General features: G+C 40.7%; 1 long non-coding RNA gene across 1 annotated transcript in view; it reads left to right on the top strand.

The window, feature by feature from the left end:
- The window catches only part of LOC138749383 (uncharacterized), a 168,297-nt gene that overhangs the window by 113,750 nt on the left and 31,188 nt on the right, over positions 1–23,359 (top strand). The window contains exon 2 of the long non-coding RNA XR_011348603.1: positions 168–302. This is a non-coding gene — a long non-coding RNA (uncharacterized lncRNA). The remainder of the gene's footprint in view (positions 1–167; positions 303–23,359) is intronic.

The raw sequence follows: 23,359 nt of genomic DNA, 5'->3' as shown, positions 1-23,359 counted from the left end.
TTCAGATTTTCTGCACCAAATGCTGTACTGACAGTGTTTGTTGCTTCCTTCCCCAGGAGCTGAATCTGAACCCAAGCCCTCCCCACTGATTGTTACTCCAACCCCATTGTCTTTGCGTGATGTTCGATATCACAGTTCCTCCCCTGACACCATCTATGTATCTTCAGGGAGTCCCCGGATTATGAACATCCGATCTCTGGACAACTCATACTTAGGAAGAAAGTGTGCCCCCAAATCGCGCATGCACATGATGTTACCTCACAAATGCCTCTTCCGACATGCAAGACATCGATGGAACCAGAGTAAGTGTTAACTTTTAATCATGATCTTTTTTCTTTTCTCTATCAACTATTTTAAGAACTGTTTCTTTAATTTTTTTTTACAGTACCATCTCAAACATTTGACTAACTGACACTAAATAAGAACTGTATGTACCTGTTCTGACTTACCTACAAATTCGACTTAAAGACAAACGTAGGAACAAATCTCATTCATAACGCAGGGACTCTCAGTAATCCTTCCCACACCATCAACCTTGACTCCCTCAGTTACAATACTTCTCCCATGAACCATGTTACATGGGCCACACTCTGTCTCTCTGCTAACTTAGAAATGATAGAGCTGAAGGAGGAAAGCCCTTTGGTGATATGGGCCTATGTGCATTCAAATACTGCTACAATACACTCATCACGTAACATGCCCTTTGAGGTGTGGAGCTACACTTACTTTGTTGCATAGTTACTTTGATGTAGTTAATGGCCTTTATGAGCACACTGTTGACAGCTGCTGTAATATGTGATAATATGCCATTGAAAGCGCTTATATCCCCTTTTGGGTTAGTTGTCTCTGGAAACTTCAAAAGCTTTTCACATTTCCTTCCATTGAAGAAGCCTCTGGTGAACATTTTGACATTTTACCTTTAGTTACCTGACCATGCAGAGAAATTCACCACTTCACAATTTTGCAATCTATTTTCTTAAGACTACTTTAGCTCGGACACGAGAACATGTGAAAGTGCTCTTACCTTTTCATTTCCCTTCTCTCCGTTGGGAATTAGGTCCTTAATGAACCCTTTCCCCACTATCCTGGATGAAATCAGGAATTCACTAGATGATGGCCATGGATCATTTATACATATTGCATCATTATATTGCAGTAAATATTCTTGGTAGAACTTACTGAATATGTAATTGAATTAATCACCATAATTTAATAGAACACATTCCGTGTTGTCAAAATATCTTTTGTGGAAACGGATAGATATTAACTTAATATCACTAGTACCTGCTGTTTAAAGAGGTTTCAATTTCATATTTGTTTGGGATTGTAAAACAAAATATTAATAGATCAGTTACCCCTCTGGAATTCACTTTCTTCTTCTCTTCAACATTACTGAAAGTAAATGCTGGAGTTGTACAACAAGCCATTGATCGACCAACATTAGTGCTTTGATCTCAGTGTTGCTGCAGTGAACATGCAAAATTTCCTGAGTACAGCTTGTGATTAAGTTCAGTTTGTATTTCACAATAAAGTTGCTAATTAATCTTAATCACATAATCTCAGTTTTTTGTATGTCCTTTTAATGAATTTTCAACCCTTTATATCGTAGAGCATCCACCTCACAACAGAGTCACACAAACGTGAATCAACATCTAATTCTGAACTGGTCTGATTTAAAGAGCTCCTAATATTTCACTTTAACAGCTGTCACTCTGAATAACTCAATCTGAGGAGTATTTAAAAGAGGTATTGATATCCTTTTACAGTTATTGTCGCTCAGCTAAAGCCGTTGACAAAATCTAACTCATTTTAAAGAGTATTTTAACAGGTATTGACATACTGTTTTAGCTATTGACACTTTACCTTATCTATTGCAATATATTTGTAAAGCTCTTGGCACTTTGCAATTGATGGTTGTTTACACTTTATGTTAATTGACACTCATTTTATTCTGTGACTCCTCTGAAGGCTATGATAGAATTAACAAAAAAGACTGTAAAAGAATTGATGGGCTGCACTTATATTACTACACAATTTTTGTAAACATCTTATTGATATGAATATAGATATAGGCTGAAGAATAACTACATAAAACTGCATAACATTGTTTTCTGTACATTGAGAAATTTCTCCATTCATTATCTGATACATATTACAGAAAGTGGTATCATTTTTGCACAGATGTTGCTTTGAGGAAAGTGGTTGAATTACAGAAAACAAAGGTTTGATTGTTGTAACTTCAAAACATAAAACACAACAGCTTTATTATCGTGACAGACTGTCTTTTTCACCAATCTCTCTTGTCCTGCCATTTCTATTGATCTGGCATAATTTCTTTCCCAATGGTGTTATTCATTCATGTTTCCTGAACTGGTTATAGAAAGTGAGTACACACAATTGTCAACTCAACAGTACACACTTACAAATTAGGCATCAAAAAGGTGTTAACATTGAAAATGAAATGAATATATGTTATTCTGAATTTACATATCCCAATCAGTTTTATGAAGGAATTGCAAAGACAAAAGAAATCACTGATTTGCTTGAGAACAGATGTATATAAAGGGAATTAAAATATGATAGTAATTTGCATTCAGCACAGAGTAAAATAGGAGCAGGTGGTGGAGAAATACAGAATCTACAAATGCTGGAATCTTGAGTAAACAATTAATTACACATTCTAGGAAATTATTGCCATTTTCCTGGAACGCAGTCTGTGTAAAATGATCGGAACGGGAATAAGGAGTCATTCCCGTTCTGATATTTTACCTCCTCGACCCCTAGTAAATTTCCCAGAACACCTGCAGTCTAAAGTTAACTGCAGGCATTCCATGAACAACGGATGACGGGCATTGTACGTCTTACGTATGTCAGACCTTGAGGTCGATGTCGCCTCAGTGACATTGCAAGTGCCGCCTCCTTAATTACCGCACTTCTGGTATTCTGTCTAAACACACCGTGTGATACGGACATTTAGAGTTTTGGCCATTCCTGTGTGAACAGCCATTCTGGAAGGTAAGTGTGACAATTGCCAATGGAAAAAAAAGTGTTAGTTTTATGTAAAAAAAAACATAAATGAGATGCTGGAGAATCTCAACAGGTCAAACAGCATCCGTGGGTAGAAATGGTCAGTCAATGCTTCAGATTGGGTCCCTTTATTGAGGCTCAAATAGGAATAGGAGGTGTCAAGTATATCAAGGGGGAGGAAGAAACTGGGGAGGGGCTGAGGTGATAGGGCATCGATTGAAAAATGGGAGAGGAGGAAAGACAGGTAGACCAGAGAGACAACTGGGAGGAGAGGAAAAGATTGGATGAAAAGAAAGAATAGAAGTAAGAGATGAAGAGATGGGAACAGATAGATGTTCAGTGCCTAAAATTAGGAAAATTAGTAGAATGATTTTAAAGCTGTCCGGGAGGAACGTGATGTGTTGTTCCTCAAGTTTACATGTGGCTTCAACTTGGCAATGGATGAGGCTGAGGACAGACAGATCTGTGTGGAAATGCTGAGGGAATTGAAATGTGGCAACTGGGTTCCAGCTAAGACCCACAGAGGGAACACAGGTGTTCAGTAAAGTGATCATCCTGCCAAAGGAATGGACTCTTAGGTTGCTCTACCATTATATAAGATCGTGGCTAATCTTTGATTTTCTCATGACATTTTTGCATTAACTCTATATCCCTTAATTGCTTTAATATCTAAAAAATATCTTTCTATTTTAATTTTTGGCAGTTCACCTTTGTTTCCACCTCTACCACAACCCCAATTTTGTAATCAATATAGGCATTTGGGTTACTAGAACTGAGGTACACATTAGCATAAGTTTCAAGATCCCAGTTCGAAGACTGTCAACATTTCCGTCCATTTCTTGTTTATTTCATAATTAGACATTTGCATTTAATGAATTGCTATGGGTTGAAAATTTTATCCAGCTAGCTGAACTCATAAGTGATGTTGTCTGGCCACTAATTATACAGATGCCTGTTCAACATGCTCATGTGTGCCACAGTTAGTTTCCCCCTGGATTCCCTTTACATATAAACATCCTGCAGCATGAAAAGAGTCACAAATTTTGGATGCACCTCAAGTGCTCTGCATTCTTCACTTGTATGTTCGCATTATTATGACCTTTGGACACATCCACATCCACTTGTAACAAGAGCAGATCATGTTATTTACAAGAAAGTTACTGTCAGTGAAATAGAATAATCTAATTTGATCTTTATCAAAGACATTCAAGACATAACACGCATGGTAAGGAGCTGTCAGATCCATAGCCACCTTTAAAATTAAGGAAGGCAAATGCTTGAATAGGCATGTTTTAAAGAGAATGAAGGAAGAATGCAGAATTTAGAAGATCCACCTACGATATGATTGAACATTTTCATTTATAATGGAAACCTTGTGAAGCTTGAATTTGGAACAGATCTTCAAAGGGCACTTGTATTATACTTTGAGGCTACAGAACAATGCACGAGAGAAGATGCCAAAATTTGTGGCCTGTCTTTAGCCATCATTTAATTCCTTTCTCTCAATCCCATTAATTCATGTTTACTAGCTCCAATATGGATTTTATACTCAATCCAATCACTTGTAGTGACGAAAATAGGACATGAGGCTTTGCTGCTTGTTCTAGAAGTCATTTTAAATCTCACATCTTTTGTTTCAACGATACTATCATCCATCCACAAGTACTACTGATGAGGATCCAGAATCTGATTAGCCAGTGCACACCCTGCCTTCTTCATGCAGGAAGGCACTGTCAACTGGAAATCATTTGCTTGTTTCAGACAGGTTTTCTGGACCACTTCGGAAGAGGGCTAGGAGTGAGCCGCACTCCATCAATATTGCGCTGAAGTGTCACCTGAGATGATGTTGGAGACCCACAGGAGACTGAAGATGCTGGAATCTGAAGCCAAACACGATATGCTGGAGAAACTCAAGGGGTCAAGCAGTATCAGTGTGAAATTGAATAGTTGATATTTCCAGCCTTTAGTGAGACTCATTTAAGGATTTAGGCTTAAAATTATGATAATTAATTTTCTCCCACTGATATTCCTTGACCTGCTGAATTTCTCCAGCAGATTGCGTTTAGATCTGAGATGATATTTCATTTAAATTAGAGATACAGCATGGTAGCAGGTCCTTCAGCCCACAAATCTGCTCTGCCCAACTGCACCCATAGGAGGAAACTGAAGAAAATCCACATAGACACAAGGAGAATGTACCAACTCCTTATAGACAGAAGTGGATTCGAATGTGGGCCACTAACATAGTGGATGTGAGCCCCTTAATCTTCTGCCCAGGGAGCAAAAATAACATTCTCATTGTAAAGTTAGGTAAGGTGGTAGTAATTTTGAGACAGAATGACAAAGCTGGAGCAGAATGTGGAGGATTGATTATATTAGTGCAAAAGATTCCAGTGCTAATCATGTGTCTTAAAACATGGTTAAAACTCTCCACAACAAAAACTTTTCAACACTTTTAAAACATATAACCATATAACAGTTTACAGCACGGAAACAGGCCATGTTGGCCCTACGAGTCCGCGCCGGTTCACTTGAACAACTCCACTAGTTCCACCCCCCCACTCTCAGCCCATAACCCTCCAACCCCCTCATATCTATGTACACATCCAACCTTCTCTTAAATGACAGAGAGGACCCTGCTGCAACTATCTCCCCTGGAAGTTCATTCCATTCTGAGTGAAGAAGCATCCTCTAACATCTTTTCTAAAGTTTTACCCCCTTACCCTTAACTTATGCCCTCTTGTTCCAACCTTCCCTGCCCTCAGGGGAAAGAGTCTACTCATGTCTAGTTTATCTATTCCCTTCATAATTTTAAATACCTCTATCAAATCCCCTCTCAACCATTTACGTTCCAATGAATGAAGCCCCAATCTTCTTAATCTAGTTAAACAATGATACAAGAGTTTAGATGTTGAAAGAAGGTACAGAAGCAACTAAATCACTGAAATAACTAAATGGTCAAACAGCATCTATGGGGGCAAAAGGCTGGTCTATGTTTTGGGTTTGAAATAGTTTAGTAAGACTCTCTGACATCATATTCATACAAAAGATTGTAATTGCAAGTTCTACATGAACTCTTCTAATCATCCTGCCTTAGTTATATCCTAATACCCAGGCTTTGCAAAATAAATGTCTGAATAGGATTGAGAAAAGCCTGCATTATGTCAAGGAACCAGTAAGTCATTGGAATAGTTCATGTAGAACTGTCAAGTCTTGATGCCGCATCTTGACTAGAAATGGGAAGTACGGTTGGCGTAGCAAATAGTGCAACACCTTTACAGCGGCAGCAATCAGGAACGGGGTTCGAATCCTGCACTGTCAGTAAAGAGTTTGTACTTTCACCCTGTGTTTGCATGCTTTTTCCCTGGCTACTCCAGTTTCCTCCCACCATTCAAAATGTACCAGGGTTGTAGGTTAATTGGGTGTAAATTGGGTGGCATGGACCTGTGGATTGAAATGGCCTGTTCAAGTGTTGCATGTCTAAATTTAATATAAAAAAATTAAAAATTAAAAAAAATTAAATTTAAATTTGAAATTTAAATTTAAATGCCAACCATTGCTTTGCCTCTGGAGATGCTGCTTGACCTACTGAGTTCTTCCAACAGTTTACTGGAGTTGCTGCTTGACCTACTGAGTTCTTCCAACAGTTTACTCGAGATGCTGCTTGACCTACTGAGCTCTTCCAGCAATTTATTATTTGCTCTTCGTTAAACAATGTTCTTTCATTCACTTTTACAGTGAATGGCAAGCTTTTACATGGAGGTTCATTTTTATCAAGAGTAGGTGGTGAAATATCCTAACCTCTCAATCTGCCTACGGCTGCATTTTTAGCACATTTGCTTCTTTGATGTGTCTCTGAAGTGGAAGAGAATTTATGCTGGTGTACTGTTCCAATGGAATCCTGAATACATCAGCTTTGTCATCAATTCCTTTCCTCACTGACTTACATACCCTCCATCCAGGCATAATGCAGCTATCAATCTTATAAACATCAATCTCTTTCCTTTACCCCTGTATGGAATTTAGTAATCCTACGGTATAATTAGAAAGCATTTCTTGATTTACAAATGACTAATTTATAAATTATCGCAATAACACCATTGATTCTTTAGCATTAGTGTCTTTGATTTACACATCTATTTCACTATAAAGTATAGTATGCTACTTTAATAATAGAAATATACTGTACCAAAACACCTATTGACTAGATTTGCCCAGCCTTTTCAACTTATAAAATTTCACCCATTGAGGAATTACTATACTTACCTTATGCATAATTGCAAGATATTTTTAAAGATCTGAAGTTCGCAAAATATAATCAGGAGGTGGTTTTCACCTTGAAACTAGGCAGTTTGATAAAATGATCAATTTGGCTTAACTTCCTTAAGGGATCATCAAAAAGTTGTAAAATAAATTTAAAAGGACAATTTAAAATTCTGCAAACTGTTATGACTGATCCACTTTCAATGGAGCAATAGTCCTCTGGTAGGTGTCTATTTCCTTTCTGTTAGTTAGTCATTGAGTAACCTTAAATGATGAAGTGTAAAACCAAACAAGGACTGACAAGCATTCCTGCAATGAGTCAACCCATTTATATCAATTGTTTCTTGAAACCTTAAATGAGATCCATCAATGACAACAAATGGCTTTTCCTGCAGATTATTCTCCAACCTGCGAGAGATGGCTGTAGTTTATCTTTTACTTTAAAAAGGGAACTTCCAGTTTTTATGATGGTTTCCAAAATACCCTCTCTCCTTATCACTGACCAGTGCTGAAATGTGACAGCATAACCCTTTGTAATATTGGTGAACTGTCAGTAATGGGTGAGAAAATTAATGCCAGAGGCTAAGTTTTAGTATCCATGACTTGCTGCCTGCATAGAAACAGTACATAACAAAACTCTTTCTGCAATTAATATCCCTTCCAATAAGACACTTCAGAATGGCTAAAAAAAGTGCTAGGCTATAGCCATAAATATTTTCAAGATATAATAAGATTCTTTTGAAACTATATAATTTGTTTAAGAGCATGTCCACTTCACCACCAGAGGAGAGAACACCCTAAATTGGGTGTACATTAATGTCCCTGATGTGTACAAAGTTGTCTCTCCCTCTTCCCCCCCCGCCCCCCCCATCCCATCCTTTGGAGACTTGGATTACATATTTCTCCTGCTTACCATGGCATACAGTCCACCAGCAAAATTAACAAAGCCTGTTCGCAGGATGATCTGAACATGGCCAGGCAGGGGGTGGAGGGGGATGTTGGTTGGGATGTTGGGGGGGGTGTTTTGGGGTGCACAGCAGTGGGACTGCTTTGTGACTACCGACTTGAGCAGTTTCAGTTTTTGAGGTGACGGCCACCTCCAAGGGCCTTGTAAACATTGAGGAGTATACAAACTCAGTGATTGGCTACATTAGCAAGTGCACTAAGGATGTTATGGAGTTCAAATGCTACACAACCAGGGCTAGCCAGAAACCATGGTTCTCAGAGCTCGTGATGCTACCTTGACAATGTGGCACTCAGAACAGTCAGGCCTGAACTTCTCCTGTGCATTCCAGAATGTAAAGCATCGATATGCACAAAAGATTCACAGGCAGATGTGCGACACTAACGAGACAAGGTGCATGTGGCAAAGGATCAAAATGATATCAGACCACAAGACAATCTTGTGAGTCGAAGAAAGCAATGCATCTCTTCCACAGAGACCAAACATCTTCTATGATTGTTCTGGGATTGTTGTCTAGAGAGGGCTTACAACATCAGTGAGGACCGCTAATACCCCACATGCAGCATCTTCCAGCTTCTTGCGCCACGAAAGAGGTACAGGAATATCAGAACCAGAACCACCAGGATGAGAAACAGCATCTTCCCATGGGCAGTGAGACTGCTGAATAGTTGATGAATTGCTCATACAAACCCTTCTGTGACTCTACTATTTATTCAACGATAGTATTAATATCAGTATATATGTACTGTGCATTGGTATAATTTTTCTGTATGTGTGTTATGTCTGTGTGTGTGTTTGCAGTATTTTACATCGAGGACCAGATAACATTGTTTCATGGCATTGCATTTGTAGAATTCGATGATAAATAGCCTTGAACTTGGTCAGCAAATGTTCTATGCTATCGCTTACTGTGAAATTTACCAAGTACTTTCACTGGCATTGTGATGTAACCGCAAAAAAATATTTTTATCTGGTCCTTGCTATTTTTCAGCAAATATATCTGTCGAAGTTTGCTTGGATGTTTGGAAATGTATGGTTCTGGTATCCATTGGATAATTAGATGTATCTAAAATCATTTGCAAATAAGTATCTGATTTTTCCTTGTGCTTAAAGTGATATACATTTCATCTTTAAAAGTGTAGGATTCATAATATATGGTGGCTGAGAAAAAAAAACTCGTCTTATATTCTGTCTTCTCAAGCATGTGATGTCTGTCAAATCACCTGCCTGTAAGGAGATGTTCATTTTGATTAAAAGCTTAAAGTCTGGTTAATGTTTCATGACTGCTGGCAGTACCATAGATTGCTGTTTTTTTGTAACCCAGAAGCTTCATCACAATTAGTAAAGTCAGGTGATGTAAAGAGCAGAATAATTTAAAGAACAAGTCAGTTCAGTTTCAGCACTGTTTCTTGAAATGCTCCCGTTTATACATGAAGGGGCACATCATTTAAATTCTGAAATATAATGTGGAGCACAGTACATTAATTTTAAATTGTATATCTTTAATCTTATGCAGAAATGATATTAGTCACCAATGAACTTATTTATCTATTCATATTAAAAAACCGTACAGATCTCTTTTTATCCCATTTCATACAAGCAAGAGAAAGCTTTTCATATGCTATTAATGCATAGGTGAACTGCATGGATGACATTTTTATTCACATTCAATTTTTTTTGTGAACCGATGTTTAAATTAAAACATGAAGCTTCGATATTATTTCATCAACTGCTTGACTTTAATTTCAATAGGGTTAATAGATAAAGCTATTTGAAGTCAGCTGATGATTAAAATATTGCTGACATTACAGCAATCGTTATTTTGACTCTTTAAATCCTCATGGAGTAAAGGATAATTTTCAAGAAGTTTCCAACATTGTCATCAGAAACGCACATCTTCAGTGAAATTGACTCATGCCAGAGGAGAAAAAACAGTTAACACAATATATTTCGAATTGAGACCATCATGATGAAGTCCATGTCCTAGAAGTGCAAATAGTTTGATCTTTACTGTGCACAGCTACAATTGTGCTACCTGCCCAGAATTGTCTACTTGGTAAAATTGTTGCCATGCGGCTCCAGTGAATCATTGAACCTGATGCTGTCTGCATGGAATAGGTATGTTCTCCTTGAAACTGAGTGCTTTTCTCCTGGGTGTTCCTCTGTCCAGCCATATGCCAATAAATTGGGGTTCAGTCAGTTAATTGTAGTTTCAGAGGAATAAGGTTCAAAAATAATTTCTTTGATGCACTCTCTTCTATCATACTAATACTATTAAAAGACAACAAAAAAAATGGCTCTAGTACTCACAAATGTGCCCAATCAGTTCCTAACTGGCAATTAATGTACATATCTCAGATTATAGATTTATTGTCAGAATACATACATGACATCACATACAATCCTGAGATTCTTTTACCTGTGGCCGTGGCAGAATTACCACTAATTGGTAGTGCAAAAAATTAACTGTACACAGCATGAAAAGATAAACGATCAAAAGAACTGTAAACAGATAACAAATGCAAACAAATTGTCTGTGCAAAGCAGGGAGAACAAAGAAAATCAATAAAGTGCTCAAGTAAGAGTTCTTAAATTAGTCCCTGATTGAGTTTGTGGTTGAAGAGTCTGATGGTGGAGCAGCAAGAAGAGGGCATGTGCTGGGTGGTGTGGGTCTTTGATAATTGCTGCTGCTCTTTGATGGCATTGTTCCCTGTACATGTACTCATTAGAGGGGAGGGTTTTGATGTCCTGGGCTGTGTCCACTATCTTTACCCTCAGGGGTATTGGTGTCCCCATACCTGACTGTGATGCAGCCTGTCACCACACATCTGTAGAAGTTTGCCAGGGTTTCTGATGTCATACCAAACCTCCTTAAACTTCTGAGGAAGTAGAGGCGCTGATGTGCCTTCTACACAATGCCATTGGTGGTTTGAGTCCAGGAAAGATACTCCGAGGTCATGACTCCCAAGAACCTAAATGTGCTCACCCTCTCCATCTCTGATCCCCCAATGATCACTGGATCGAACACCTATGACTTTCCTTTCCTGAAGTCAATAATTAGCTCCTTAGTTTTGGTGACATTGAGTGCAAGGTTGTTGTTGGTGCACCATTCAGCCACGTTTTCAATCTCCATCCTGTATGTTGACTCACCCCTTACTTTATACAACCCATTACCCTGGTATTGTCAGCAAATTTGTAGATGGTGCTATTGCCATACCGAGTCACACAGTCATAGGTGTAAAGTGAGTAGAGCAGTGGGCTAGGAACACAGCCCTGTGGTGCTCCAGTCCTGATGGAGATTGTGGAGGAGAAGTTTTTACTAAAGAGCATCCTGATGTATGTATGCATCTTTGCTGTCCAGATGATCCAGGGCTTTGTGTAGGGCCATTGAGATGGCATGGTACCCAGGTGGTGATGTAACCAATGCCAAAGAGAAAACAAGTATGGGCAAGATTTTGACAGTAATTGTTCTGGATTAAATTCCTTCCAGCATGGTTCTCAGGCAATTAAGAATTAAATATATTATTGTGGTGGTGTGAGCAGTGTAAGAAGCACAGCCACCGCGTTGAGGGTCGATTATGACTGTTTTATTTGAATCTGGCATGTTCCCCTTTAAGGGCAGCGTTGGTTTGGTCACCATGTGTGTGATGACGTCACCACACTGCCTGGGGCGCGTGCCATGTGGGAGGTTTGACTGAGGAAGAAATCCCCGATGGCGCCATCTTCCTAGGACTGCCCCGCCACATGGCGTTACAAGCGGGGCTGGTTCGCCCTGAGAAAGTTCGCCGCCACATTATATTCTTTCTTGATAGAGAAGAAGTAAAATGAGCATGTGACATCAAAATGTTGCAATGTTCTCAAAATGAAGGATTCATTTTTCAAGCCTTGATTTTCATCGGAACTAGGAGAAGTTGGCAGATAATATTTTCTATGGATCCCCAAATTGACAAAAAGCTTTAGATGGAAGATCTACACAACTCCAGGAGAAATGGTTAGAGCCAAGATATAATATTACACAAAATTGCATCTAGTCTGCCGTAAGGCAAAGATTCGCCATCAGCACAAATGGCCCTTCACCCCTTGCAGTCAGAGAAAGAGAAGCAAAAGAGAGACCCATCAGAGTCACTGAATGTGCATTGATTCCCCTCCAGTCATGTAGTAGCCATGTCAACCTCACAGATTCCAGTCCAAAATGATGGTAACCCAAGCTCCCAATCCAAACCTCCGACATGATCAGGAAGCCTTCAGTGCCCTCAGCCCCCTCTAGCATCCCTGTTCCAAAACCTGGTATCCTTTCAGCTAGTCTCAAGCCAGTCTCTAGACATCTGCAGCCTGGCGAGAGTCCTTTGACCGCAAGTTGCCAGCAGCTTGCAGCCTGGGTGAATTCCTCACTTTGAGTCACCATCTACTTTCTGTCTGTGTGTTCTTCAGCTGCAGAGGCCTTCACCAAGGTCATTGTCCTGTATGGTTGTCTACTCTGCTTACTTTCACAAACGGAGCTGGGGGGGGAGAGGGGTGGGTGTGGTGTCCCCATTTTCTGGTGCCCCTGTGCCAGACCTCTGCTTCCCTGGAGTCTGTAACCCTTCAATGCCACTGCCGTACATAGGCACCACCATTTTGGGCCCAGACTATGCAATCACAGAATTTTAAAATAAACTACCGTTGGCTCCTTTAACAATCATGTATGGAGTCATTGGTAATTGGACTGGGTGGTAGATCCCAGCAGAGGAGCACTGTGTCTCCGCTCCCTGCTCTCTGTGGGTCTGCTTGAATCACATATCAGTCCTGCTAACCCAGACCACTGGCAGAATGACCAAAACCAAAGTGAACAAAAGTTCACAGGGAGATCAAACCATGACCCGGTGTGTGTGGTGGGGGGGGGGGGGTGGGGGGGTGGATGTATGCTACAGAACTGCTTAAAGACTTTGGATGGAGCTGTTTAAGGGAGGTAGTCACCTAAAATGATCACGTCAACATCGAGGAATACACAAACTCAATGACCGCCTATATTAGCAAGTGCACTGAGGATGTCATGGAGATCAAATGCTTCACAACTAGGGCTAACCAGAAATCATAGTTGGATTGAGAATTTCATATGCTTTTCAGAGATTGTGATGCTGCTTCTAGGGCAGGGGACAAGGTGGCACTTAGATCAGACAGAGCTGAAATCTCCTGTGCAATTCTGAAGGCAATGTGGGGGGGAATGCACAGAAGATCCACAGACAGTTGTGCAGCACTGGCAACGTGAGATGCACGTGGCAAGGGATCAAAACTATAACAGACCTTGCAAGTCAAAGACAAAACGCCTCCTTTCGGACAGTCTGAACATCTTCTATGCTTGGTTCAACTAGAACAGGCTGACACCATAGAAAGCTCCTTTTCCACTGATAAAGCGGCCCCTTGCATAGCTGTAGCTGAGGTAAAGAGAATTCTATCCAAGGTGAGCCCATGCAAGGCATTATAAGAAGGATGTGGAAGCTATGGAGAGGGTGCAGAGGAGATTAACCATTGGTGTTGCCTGGATTGGAAAACATCTTATGAGGCAAGGTTAGCAGAGCTGGGACTTTTCTCTTTGGAGCATAGAAGGATGAGAGGAGACTTAATAGAGGTCTACAAGAGTATGAGAGGCATAGAGAAGATGGACAGCCAGCGCCTTTTTCTTAGGACAAGAATAGCAAACACCAGAGGACATATGTACAAAGCGAAGTGAGGGAAGCTTAAGGGAGACATCAGGGATCATATTTTGTGGGTGCCTGGAATACCTTGCCAGTGATGGTGGTGGAGGCTGGAACATTAGGGCCATTTAAGAGACTCTTAGGCAGGCTCATGGATGGAAGAAAAATAGAGGGTTATGGGGTAGGTAGGGTTTAGTATTTTTTAAGGAATATATTGGCCAGCACCAAATCAAGGGATGAAGGGCTATACTGTGCTGTAGTGTTCTATGTTCTATGTTAAGGCAATGGGACCAGACCACATACCTGGTCGGGCACTGAAGAACTGTGCAGACCAACTGGCAGAGGTCCTTACTGAGTTCTTCAACACATCTTTGTAGCTGCTCATTGTCCTCATGGATTTCAAGGCAACCACCATTATCCTGGCACCAAAGGAGAGGACTGTAGCAGGTCTCATTGACTGTGGCCCAGTGCCACTGACCTCTACTATTATGAAATGCTTCGAGCATCTGTTGATGGAGTGCATCAAAGCGCACCTCGTAGAAACACTGGATCCATTTAAATTTACTTACAGATGGAACCATTCCACTGTTGATGCAGTAGTATTGCCCCTTCACCACATTCTGTCTTTTCTTCTTTGGCTTGGCTTCGCGGACGAAGATTTATGGAGGGGGTAAAAAAGTCCACGTCAGCTGCAGGCTCGTTTGTGGCTGACCAGTCCGATGCGGGACAGGCAGACACGATTGCAGCGGTTGCAAGGGAAAATTGGTTGGTTGGGGTTGGGTGTTGGGTTTTTCCTCCTTTGCCTTTTGTCAGTGAGGTGGGCTCTGCGGTCTTCTTCAAAGGAGGCTGCTGCCCGCCAAACTGTGAGGCGCCAAGATGCACGGTTTGAGGCGTTATCAGCCCACTGGCGGTGGTCAATGTGGCAGGCACCAAGAGATTTCTTTAGGCAGTCCTTGTACCTTTTCTTTGGTGCACCTCTATCACGGTGGCCAGTGGAGAGCTCGCCATATAATACGATCTTGGGAAGGCGATGTACCACCTGGAGAATGATGCCTCATACTCCAGACTAACATTTATTGTCTTCAGCTCGGCATTTAATACAATCATACCCCAAAGGCTCGTGGACAAGCTACTGCTACTGGGACTCAATACTTCTATCTGTAATTAGATTACGGACATCATAAGGGAAGGGCCATGGTTGTTCTGGGCTGGGAGCAGAACATCGAGCACCATCACTCTGAGCACTGGAGCACCTCAGGACTGTGTGCTCATCCTGCTCTGGTTCAAGCTACTGCCCCACAACTGTAATGCTAGATGCAGCTCCAACAGCATCATCAAGTTGGTAGATGACACGACTTCATCAACTTCAACTTGGCCTCATCAGCAACAACGATATGTCGCACTGCAGAGGTGGAAAATCTCACGAAATGGTGTGAGAATAACAACCTGAGTCTCAACGCAGACAAGACAAAGAAGATTAATGTGGATTTCAGGGTCTGGAGGTGACAACCCTCCATTACACATTAATAGCTTGATGGAGGAGAGAGAGTAGAGAGCACCAGATTCCTGGAGTCCTCTTATCCTGACCACACATCTCCTCACTTGTCAATAAGGAGCAACAGCGACTGCATTTCCTGAAAAGACTGAGGCGGGCAAGGCCGCCAGCCATCATCCTGTCAACTTTCTACAGGAACTCTATTGAGAGATTCTCAGCTGGCTGCATCTCAGTGTGATACGGTTGCTCTAGAACAGTAGTTTTCAACCTTTTTCTTTCCACTCACATACCGCCTTAAGTAATCCCTATGCCATAGGTGCTCTGTGATTAGTAAGGGATTACTTAACATGGTATGTGAGTGGGAAAAAAGGGTTGAGAACCACTGCTCTGGACCCAATTGTAACTGAAATATTTTGCTGGAGAAAAACTGTCATTGGCCCATTTCCTTTGGAGTTATGAAACAGTGCACATAACGAGTCAATTAGGTACGATTAAAATAGTGGTTTTCAAACTTTTTCTTTCCACTAACATACCACCTTGAGCAATCCCTTACTAACCACAGAGCACCTATGGCATAGGGATTTATTAAAGTGGTATGAAAGTGGAAAGAAAAAGGTCAAAACTGCTCTAGATCATTAGATAGGAGATCGATCCACAAGACCATAAGAATGGCAGTGAGGATTTCTAGTATCTCCCTCCCCTCCATCAACCTGATTTACCTTGATCATTATCTAAAGAGGGCCCTCAAATTCAATGAGAACCCCTACCACCAGTAATCAGCATCTTTCAGCTGCTCCCATCGGGAAAGAGATACAGGAGGATCAGAGGCAGTTCCACCAGGCTGAGGAACAGCTTCTTCCCATGGGCAGTGAGAATGGTGAATGACTGATGAACTGTTGATACAAATCCTGCCGTTTATTGAACAATAATATTTATTTACTTTAATATTTGTATATTCAGACTCTGCATATATATTGATTGTCTGTATGTATGTTTTCTCTGCATGTATACTTGCAATATTTTATATCAAGGAACGTTGAATACTGTCTCACTGTGTTGTCTTATACAATCAGATGAATTTATACCATTTTAACCATATCAGAACCTATTCCCTTAATAATTATTTAATTTTGTGTTTGTTGCTTCTATACCAGAAATGGATCTCCAGCTGAATTTATGTTTTGAATTCAAAGTAGCTCATATGCAAAAGTTCAATGTTTACATAGCACTCAAACTTATTGAATTGGTTGTTTTATTTCCACAACTAGTGTCTTCATTATAGAACTTAATGTTAATAGCAACCTTATTACTGAAAAGTACAGCAGAGTACAGGCCTTTCAGCCCAGAATGTTGTGTTGACTGATATAAACCTACTCCTTGATCAATCTCATCCTTTCCTCCAAGTCCATAATCCCTATTTTACTTAAATTCATGTGCCTATCGAAATGTGATTTTAAATGCCCTGATGTATCCACCTCAACCACTACCTCTAGCATTGCATTCCAATCACTGTGTAAAAAAAACCTATCTCTGGTGCCTCCCTTAAACTTTCCTCCACTTTCTGGTATTGGCCATTGCTGCCATGGTACAACGATATATTTTTTGGCATAGAGCACAGTTGCAGGCCCTGTTGGCCCATGAGCCCATGCTGTCCAATTGCACACAGTTAACCTTCAACCCCCCCCCCCACAATGTTTTGAAGGGTGGGAGGAAACCGGAGCAACTGGAGACATGGAGACAATGTACAAACTCCTTCCAGATAGCACTAGATTCGAACCAGGGTCACCGGTACCATAAGAGCTTTGCTATGCTAGCCATGCTACCCTTAATGACTATTCATTCTATTTACACCCCTCATAATATCATGCATCTCCATTAAGTTGCATCTTATCGTCTATGGCTCCAAAGAGAAAAGCCCTAGCTCTGGGAATCTTTCCTCTTTAGACATTAGGTAGCATTTTGGTAAATCTTCACTGCACCTTTTCTAAATTTCCAATGCTTCCCATAATGAGATGACTAAAACTAAACACAATACTCTAAGTGTAACTAAACTCTAACCAGTTTAAAGAGCTTAAACATTAACCTGCGGCTCTCGACCTCATTCCTGAACCATGAAGGCTAACATACCACATAACTTCTTAACCATCACATCAGCATGCGCAGCGACTTTGAAGGATTTATGGATTTGGACCCCAAGATCTCACTGTTCATTCACACTGCTAACCATCCTGACATTAACTGTGTACTCTGCCTTCGTATTCAATCTTCCAAAGTGTATCACTTCATACTTTTCTGAAGTGAACTCCATCTGCCACATCTCCACCCAACTCTGCACCTTGTAGTAGCATATGACAACCCTCTACACTCTCAACATCTCCAACTTTTATGTTATTTGCAAACTAACTGATGAACTCTTTCACTTCCTTAACCAAGCCATTCATAAAGATCATAAAGAGCAGGGCCCCAGAACAGATCCCATCGCAACACCACTAGATACCGACTTCCAGTCAGTGACACCCGTGTACTACCACCCTCTGCCTTTGTGGGCTTATCAATTCTGAATTCATGAAGCCATGTCTTCATGAATTTGGTGCCTCACTACTTTCTGATGAGTCTACCATGGGGAATCTTGTCAAACTCTACAAAAATCCATATATACCAGATCCACCTTCATCAATATGTTTTGCTACGACCTCAGAAAAGCTCAATTAGGCTTGTGTGGAATGACTTGCTCTTCACATAACCAAGTTGACTATCCCTCATTAGACTATCAAGGAGGGACAGTTGAGTGGTGACATCAAAAAACTACAAAATTTATCATATTCGAATAAATCATTTGAATTTCTTTCTAATACTCCAGGAGTCTATACATAGAACATACTAGCTATTATTTTGAAACTCGTTCAGTAGTGTCAATCCAACAGCCTTGCACCCAATGGTAGTAAAACCAAGGAGATGATTGTGGACCAGGAAAAAAAATGAGTCTGTCCTCATCGAGGGCTCAGTAGTGGAGAGGGTGTCAACATTTTCAAGGATCTATCCTGGAGCCTCTGTGTCGATGCAATCACAAAGAAGGCTTGCCAGCCTTTGAGAGATGTTTTAGGAGATTTGGTATGTCACCGAAGCCTCGAAAGCTTCTACAGGTGTACTGTGGAGAGCATTCTGTCTGGTCGCATCACTGTCTGGTACAGAGGTGCCAATGCTCAGGACAAGAAAACATTCCAGAGGATTGTTAATTTTTCTTGGAACATCATGGGCACCAGACTTCACTCATCAAGGACATCTACAAGAGTCGGCATCTTAAGAAAGCAGCTTCTATCTTCAAAAACCCTCACTGATCAGTCCATGCCCTCTTCACCCTGCTACCATCGAAAAAAAGATACGGGAGTCTGAAGACGAGCACTCAGCGATATAAGGACAACTTCTTTTCCCCCTCTATCAGAACCCAGAATGAACAATGAACCAAAGATACCTTGATGAAAGGCTCAAGCCTGAAACATTGGTTGTGTATCTTTATCTTTCTAAATAAAGGACACGGTTTAAGTTTCTGCTGAGTTTCTCCACCATTGTGTTCTTTCAGACCTATGAGTTTTTACCAATGAACTATAGCGACTGCCTCACTTTGATTTTTTTCTTGCACTATTTTTTAATTCATTTTGTAAGGAAGTTCATATAAATGTTTGCACTGTCATATTGCCACAAAACAAAGAATTTTGGGGTGTTCACGACAATGAAATTCCGATTCTGATTCAGTGTTGACAGGACATGATGTTAAAAACAGCAAGGAATTGAATAATCACTTGTTTGTCTGAGTAATAGCATTGGTTGAAAAGAAGAAGATCAAAAAAGGCACCAGGAAACGTAAAAGTAGGGCCAGATACATTGAGAAATATATTTGCATCTGCCAACCTTTCTGTCCACAAGACTAATTTGGTCAAATTGTAATATTTCAGCTAAAGGTGACACATCCAAAATAAAGCCATCATCTTGATACTTTTCTCCTTCCTGAACTAGAACTTGAACCTCATGACTTGGAGGTGAGTATGCTGATATCTTGCAGCACAGTCACATGGCTAGTAGTGCCAGTGCTTCACAGTGCCTGAGATACATCTGCAATTCTCACTTCACATGCCATCAGCGTGGGGCTTGCACATTCTCCCTGTGACCCCCATGGGCTCCTCCAGGCTCTCTGGTTTCCTTCCACCTACCAAAGATGGGTTTGATGGTCGGCTAATTGGCCAGAGTAAATTGCTCCCCATGCGTGGTGAGTGGTAAAAATCTGAGAGTAATTGATAAGAATTTGAGGAGAATAAAATGGGAAACAATGAAGGCTTAGTGTAAGGGGTCAGATGGTCAACATGGTCTCAATGGGCTGAAGGGCCTGTTCCCCTGCTGTACATTTCTATGACTGGGAAAGACAGCAATGCTGAAAGCTAATAAGCAGCTATGAAAAAGACAGTTATCTCCAATCAATAGAATCATACCTTAGTCTTTCCACAAAGCCTCAGCTAATGTATTCCTTAGAGCTTGCCTTGATTCAAATTGCAGTACCTGTAGCATGTAAAGTGAAGTAGTGGCCGTGCACACGTTGTCTTAATTAATAATCCTTCCAACTTGTTCATTGCTTACGTTCAAATGTGAGATGGAAATATTTGAAATTTTGAAACTTTTCCATTAGGAGACAAGAAAGAGTGTATTTTTTCGTCAGCTAACTGTTTTTTTTAAACCATCAAGCTGACATGTGTGGAATTAGTTCATCAATAATCAGAAGCCAAGGTAAAGTACATTCCAAAGTGTGACTAATGTGTCTTTTTACTATGAGACTGATCTCTATCAGATTGATTTATGATTTGCCAATTATGCTTCAGTATCTCCAAGGATCTACATGCAGGAAAAATAAATGAACCCTTGCTGCCGTCTTTTCTATAATATCAACAATTCCAATAGGATTTGTGTCTTGATTTTTTTTTTCTTTTGTCAGCATTTGAAGCTATGCGGCTAAGTAGCCGCCAACCTATAGAAAAGTTCGTTTTTGGGGAGCAATTGTTCAGTGATGTCTTTACTGAAATTCATTCTGAAGATCTTAATCATGCTATTGAACATGTTTAAGATGCTCATATTTAAGAATATGCCTCATTAAGCACTGCGTCATGTATTCAACACCAGCTGTAGCACAGAGGCAAGGTTACACATGTTGAACTTTTCTAACCACAAATTTTATTTCGCACCACAGAGCAGAACCATGAGCGGGTAGTTTTTTTTTCAAATCATTTATTTTTCATGACCTAGCTATCACTGGCAAGGCCAGCATTTATTGCCCATCCCATTTTACTGGTGAAGATGCTTCCATAGTGCTACTTAGAAGGGAATTTCAGGATTTAGCTCCAGCAAAGAACTGGTGATGTGTGTCCAAGTTAGGATGACAAGCGACTTGGAGGGGCACCTGAAATCATGCCATTCCCGTTTTGCTACTGCTCTTTTCTTAAATTTTAAATTCTAGCCATTGAAACCCATGCCACCCAATGCCCCTCCCAACCCAGCACGTTTTTGGGGTAGTGGGAGGAAACCGGAGCACCCTAAGGAAAACCACACAGGACATGGGGGGAAGGCCCCAACTCCTTACAGACAGTGGGGGATTTGAACCCGTGTTGCTTTAAGATCTGGAGCTGAATTTACTTCAGAAATTCTAAACTGGGAATTTTTGACTAAGTGCCACTTGTTGGCACTATTGACAACACTTTTGAAAACATTCCTGAAATTGAAAATGGAGGTAACGTGAATTAACTAAATTAGATTAGTGCTTTTTAGGAATCTAGACACACCTGGGCACTTATCCACATGGTTGAATGGGTATTAATGTAACTGCACAGGAACAGTTTGGATTTTCTCTGATCACAGGGTCTTTGTTGCTTCTTGTGTTCGCAGCCTTCTCATGATATTATTTCGAGTGCATTGAATTGGCAGAAGACTGGCTTCCATGATGACAGGAATGTCAGGAGGAAATGCAGGGCCACCTTCTGTTGAACATGGTTGCAAATGGTTCAGCCTTTTCTCTAGCACACACCTGTTGGAACCTCCTCCTCCTGTCAAAGAAATAATTGCCCATGCGCATTCATGTGGCAGAACTGCAGATCTGCAATCTGATCTACTGGTTGTGAAGCTTTGTAATTTGCATGCTGCTTGTCTATTCAACATGGTTTCATGAGGTTGGCCCCTCATTTTTATGAATGGTTAGCTCATTTGCTGGCTGATTCTGCTCCTGACATGAACCAGGAATGTTCCTTGCTTGATAATTTTAAACAGGGGATGTCCCAGGCTATCATATTAAAGATTATTTTGGTGTACAATGCTGCAGTCGCCAACGCTACACTGAGCCATAAAGCACGACGGACGATGCACTTGGTTTGAAAACAAGACTTTGTCAACACAAGAACTGTGCAGAAATGCTCCCATGGACAAATGCCTGAGCCACATGTCAACTGGTGAGGGTTGAGCTCAAGGAGGTTTATCTCTCGTGTTAGTTCACTTATTACCTGCTACAAATCCAAATTGGCGGCTTTGTCCTTCAGGGCTTAACCAGCTCAATAAGAGGAGGTACTTTGAAGCCACTCTTCATGATGAGTAATGCATTTCCTCACCAGAGAACTTTCTGTGCAGAGTTATTTTCAGGCTGTTCCACATGCAGGAGGACTGATGTATTGCTGGGAAGAGCAGTATCTAGAAGGATGTGCATTTGCCTTTAATTTTATTGAATTTTAAATTTATTTACAGCACGGTAGAAGCTGATTCTGGCCATTTAAACCTGTGTCGCCCAATTACGCTCAAATGAACTTACAATCCTGTATGTTTTCAGGAGGAGGGAGCAGCTAGAGAAAACCTATGGGGAGAATGTACAAACTCCTTATAGACAGCACTGAATTCGAACCCTGTTCACTAGCACTGTAAAACCATTGTGCTAACCGCTAGGAGGGGTAGACACTGTGAGAAGCCAGAGGAGTTGGGTGAAATTTTAAATGATTTTTCTTCGTCAGTATTCATTAAGGAAAAGAATATTGTGCCAGATGAAGTGAAGAAATATGGTAGGGAGCTCATGATAAAATAAGAAATAATGAGGAGGTAGTGTTGGCTATATTGAAAATGATCAAGGTAGATAAACCTTCAGGTTTATCCCTTGGATCCGGAGGGAGGGTAGTGAACAAATAGTAGGGGGTCTTGACAGAATTATTTAAAATGCTACTAACCACGGGGGAAGTGCCGGAGGACTGGAGGGTGTATCATGTTGTTCCATTGTTCAAAAAAGGATCCAAAAGTAGACCTGGTAATTATAGGCCTGTAATTCTTATATTGGTGGTGGGAAAATTAATGGAAAGTGTTCTTAGAGATGGTATATACAACTATTTGGAAAGACAGGGATTGATTTGGAGTAGTCAGCACAGTTTTATATGTAGTAGATTATGTTTAACAAATCTTATAGTGTTTATCAGGAGATTACTAAAAAGGTTGATGAGGGGAAGGTGGTGGACATTGTCTATTTGGACTTTCGTAAGGCTTTTGATAAAGTTCCCCCTAAGAGGTTAGTAAGGAAGGTGGAAGCATTAGGTATTAATGATGAAGAAGTGAAATGGATTCATCAATGGTTTGATGGAAGATTCCAGATAGTAATGGTGGAAAATTGTTTATCAAATTGGAGGCCGGTGTTGAGAGGAGTGCCTCAAGGATTGGTACTGGGTCCACTGCTGTTTGTCATATATATTAGCGATCTAGATGATAGGGCGGCAATTTGGATTAGTAAATTTGCAGATGATACAAAGGTTGGCAGTGTTGTGGACAGTGAGGAAGATTATCAAAGCTTATAGGGTTATATAGGACAGTTAGAAGAGTGAGCTGAAAGATGGCAGATGGAGTTTAATACTGATAAATGTGAGGAGCTACATT

Source organism: Narcine bancroftii, chromosome 1 (assembly GCF_036971445.1).
Source record: "Narcine bancroftii isolate sNarBan1 chromosome 1, sNarBan1.hap1, whole genome shotgun sequence".
Lineage (NCBI taxonomy): Eukaryota > Metazoa > Chordata > Chondrichthyes > Torpediniformes > Narcinidae > Narcine > Narcine bancroftii.
Note: the sequence above shows the minus strand (reverse complement) of the source record. Positions and strands in the feature narration are given on the sequence as shown.